Genomic DNA, 4,648 nt, shown 5'->3' with positions numbered 1-4,648 from the left:
TAAATGTTTCTATTTTGTGAAGATTTTTTATATTTGTGCATATTTTAAGTTTTAAGAGATTTTTGCTAAAAGTAGACTGAGTAACATTCCAGATAAAAGAATAAAAATATGGTGTAGCTGAATAATTTCTTATGACAGGATTTTAATTTATGAAGTAGCATAAATAGTATGTCTAAGCACAATGTCGTTTTATTGAAAGCTTTCTGCAGATGATGTGATTATTTCTTCACAAGGACTGCACACTTAATTCAGGTATTCTGTGCATCAGGAATGCTAGAGTAATACTGCTGGTAGAGTTGGGCATATTGGTTGTACACAAAAATTTGAGATATTTTAATTCTGATTAATCTACTGACTCTACATGTTGTGATCTGACAGCAATTATAAAAGAAATAAGTCCTGATGCATTTTTACTCTTTTAAAATTTAATTCATGTTAATTCAGATAGTAGTGTTTTCACCGTGTTGAAATTCGAAAGTGTTGGGGAGGTTGAGATAATTTGCCACTTGTTTCTTCCCTTGTCACTTTGTTGATCAAAATCATCTTTTAACAAGAGAAGCAAACCTGTTTTGAAAGTAGACATAGAAACAAAGTAAGGCCCCAGGACTCATTTGTGAGTCCTGAAGTTGCATTGCTACGCGTGCACCTTAGATAGATCCCTCTCACAGACGTCGCGACCTTACGAGTTGCAGCGAGAGCCCTGTCAGAAATTCTGGGACAAGAGAGGCTGTATCCCAAGGATTATTGTTCCAACACCGACTTATGTTTGCATGAGTTGATAAATGCAGCATTTCACTGGGTAGGAGTTGGGGTTGGGAGGGGAGGAGAAAGAAACGGTGCATCAGAAGCCCACAAAGTCATGTTTCAGTTGAGACGGGTGTCATAGCCAAAAGGAGCAGTCTCTGACTTGTCTCCCATGTGGGGGAAGGATGCTGGGACCAAGGGACGGTGCTTGGCCCTGCGGGTGGGGACGGGGGGGGCTGGCAGACGAAGGGGGAAGGAGCACACAAGTGCTCCTCCCGTGCCTACACAGAGGTGAGAACGTGGCAACGGAGTTTGCAAAGGTAGGACTTCTTTCCTTGGTGAAATCTCTTTTGCCCTTCTCATCACTCGAGTTGAGCACGGGGGAGAAGTTTTGACTTTCAGGGGCTGCTGCAGGCCCTGAGCAAGGGTCTTTCCTTCGGCCATGAGGGTGTTGGGTGCAGTCCCACAGGCACGCAGTGGGCTAATAAAAGATAGACCCTGTACTTCTCAGCGTCAACGCTCTTCTAACGTGGTCTCCTTGAAATTTTACTTGTACTTGCACAAGAGGCGTTGTTGGCTGGACATCACTATGCAAGAAAGAGGCAGAGTCTGCACAGCATAGAGAGAGCTCGGGGTAGAAGCCGAGGCAGAAGAGTCAGTTCTGCAAAGCACTTTAAAGAGTAAGATATTTGTGCACTTTTTTTTCCTGAGAGAGTCAAGCTAACCAAACCCATTCCTCTGCATTGGGAAGAAAATCAAGCTTTGTGTACCAGGCCAGAAGCAGATAATGCCACAATATGTGCTTTATGGCAAAATGTGTTTTTATTGCGGGTAACATTTACAGCTTACATGTAGCTGCTGCCTATAAAGTGACTCAATTGTTCTCTGGATTTTAACAAGTCACATTTTTGTGCAAAAATCTTAGTGGTTTTCTATCGATCTTCATCGCCTTGTGTACAGTACAGTTAAGCATAATCCACAAAGTGGTCTAGGTTGTGGCAGTGTTACAAATGTCAGCACAGTAAAATCTAAGTGAACATTGTTAAAGAAATATTGTTGTTTGTGGTACCAGGGGTTAAAACTCCTTAAAGGCAACTATATATAGATTTTAAAAGTCTGAAAAAAATGGCAGTTCTTATCTATTTTGTGTATGTTTTCATATAGAGGAGGAGTTTTTTATGTGCCAATAACCATCCCTGTAGTGTTTTGTAAATGGGTGTTAATAGTGTTCCAGAGTTCTGTGTGTGAGAATATACTTTAGCCACAATGACCTGTTAGTGTGAAGCAGCGGTATGTTTTTAACCTTACTCACACCTCTCATCAGAGGTGCTCACTCGTCGGCTTCAGTAGAGTGCTCTCACGCCAGGGGAAGTTTGACCAGCATCAAGCCTCAAGAATACAGGTTTCATCTACATCCCCACGTTTTCATATTGTCCCTAGACAGTACGTTACATGTGAATGATCTGGCACGTGTCATTATAAAGCTTCAACTCCGATTCAGTCACACTCCTTGATTCTGTTGAGATACAGTTTGTCAAAATTTGCTTTGGCCTTTCATCCCATTTATATACATAAGGGACGCATTGATTAATTATGAATATCATCCACATATTTCTAAAGGAAACATTAGTTTCTAAAGTGTTAAAATAAAGGCAAATTTCTCTTGCTGCCTTAAACATTACACAGACTCTGGAGAGGACTGAATGTATGACCATCATCGTGACTTCTGCAGGAGAGACTTCATGGATCCTCAGCAGGTGTGAAATGAGATGGTTTTGTGGTGCTGGGATGCTGCGTTACCCCGCAGGCCCTGCCTGGGGCACGCCTGCCATCTGTTCGATTTTAAGTGTTCGAGTAGTCCCCATGAAATCGATCGGATTGTTCATACGCTTGGTATTCTCTGTGTGCTCAGTGTCCTGCTGGTCCAGGGCATCGCTGGGAAGTGGCACAAGTCACGTCTCCGCTTTCCATTGTGAATCTCACCCCCCTACAAAAACCGTTAACTGGATCTTTCTGTGACAAATTCTAAGTAGAATATTTGAGACGTTATTTGAGACCAAATTGATAGTAATAATTCCATGTTGAATAATAACATGCAAATGTCATCAGGCATACTGCAATCCCTGGGCGCGTGTTACGGTATTCAGTACAAAACAGGTTTTGACAAAACTAATTGTTGGGTTGTCCAAGTTATTTCTTAACCGTGTCAAACATGTGCCATTTCCTTTTGCAACCAGTCAAGCCTATAACGTATGAGAGTGTTGTACATTTTCTGAAACTTAAGTGATGTAAAATTATTTAATTGACTTCTGATTGCTTTAATGAAGTTTGGTCTTTACAGAAAAATAAATATCTTCAAAGAATTGTCAGTGCCAGAAGTGTAAATGAACAAAATAAAAGGTGAGATAATTACAGAATCTTTCTCAAGGTTTCCTTTGTTTGGGTATTTGGGTCGCCTTTTAGAGTGGCAAATTGCCTTGCTCAGTAAAATGAGCTAAAATAGCCCATGGGCTTGCCTGAAATAAGTGAAGGGTAAGAATAACTTTGAATATGATCTTAATATGATATGTTTCAAAGCAGAGAGCATTTCTGTGATAGTGGCACACTGGACAAGTAGCCCTTCCTTCTTGGAGGATTTGTTTGAAGAGCTGAATGCAGCTACACAGGGCTGCCGACTGTCCCAATTTCTGTGATAGTGGCACACTGGACAAGTATCCCTTCCTTCTTGGAGGATTTCTTTGAAGAGCTGAATGCAGCTACACAGAGCTGCCGACTGTCCCAGTGTCCCACCGTGGGCTTTTGATGTCCCCTGCCCAAACACAGACCAGTAGTGTGACAGCAATTTATACCTTCAGACTTGATTACTGACTGGAGAAAGGGCAGAAGTTGGTGTTTCCTAATGGGGAAGTGTCCTAACTCTGTGTGTTTTATTAAGAAAATTGCAGTTTGATGATGAACAAAGAGCAGCATGACTGTGGCTGTGCCATGCTGGGAATTGCCCTGGCTGTGCTCCCCAGTGCGGCAGAGGAATCACACCCACTAGACCGAGTGGAAATTGGTCCTGTTACCTCCACCTACTGCAGGTGCCACGATCGAATCCTTGCGAGCGCCAGAGTTGCCTCTGACAGAGCTGTAGGCTTTTGGTCTGGGGTGCGGAGAGATCACAGCCGGCAGCAGTACAGCTGATGGGGAGGTGCTGGCAACGGGAGACTGCTTGGCAAACCTGTGTCAGTGGCGATGCCTACCTCCGGGAGGGGAGAGAGGAAGCTACTCATTGTGCACTGACAGGGTGCGTTTTATGTTTGTGGCTGATAGTGCTTATAAAGGTGACGAGTGGCTGCGGTTCAGACTACTTGTCACTAAAACCACATGGCAGCTTTGTGGGACAGTGAAAAGCTGGTGGCTCTGCTGTCAAACACTCCCTTTTTTTTTTTTTTTTTGCCTTCTCCCATTTCCCTCTGCTCCAGCTGCGATCACAAAACAGCTACTGCTGGGTTGATTTCTGCCAACCAGATTGCCATCTGCAGAACTGAACTGCAGGCAGTAGCAGTACTTGCTCCCAAGTCTGTGTGAGCATTTTCAGGATCAGGCCCTCCATGCATCAAGGCTGGGTGGTGCTGCACCCGAACCAAAAAAGTCATCCATACAGTGCTGCACCGCCTTTGCTTTGTGCTTCTCCAGCCCCAAAGCAGCAGTCATGGCCTGCAGTGGGTGGTCCGCTCCCTGCTGGGAAGTGATGCTTTGGAGTAAGCCTTGCTGTGAAATTGGGGCTTGTTTTAGTCTTTTCATGGCGTGATGGCATCAAACCCCATCTGACTACTCCCAGTGAGCTCCTTTGTTTTGTCCAGGATGGCTGATATGACAGCGTGCCCTGTTTCTGGTCTGTCACAACATGTGACTGCAG

The sequence above is a fragment of the Cariama cristata genome, unplaced genomic scaffold (genome assembly GCF_000690535.1).
Source record: "Cariama cristata isolate BGI_N322 unplaced genomic scaffold, ASM69053v1 scaffold20844, whole genome shotgun sequence".
In the NCBI taxonomy this organism is placed as follows: Eukaryota; Metazoa; Chordata; class Aves; order Cariamiformes; family Cariamidae; genus Cariama; species Cariama cristata.
Note: the sequence above shows the minus strand (reverse complement) of the source record.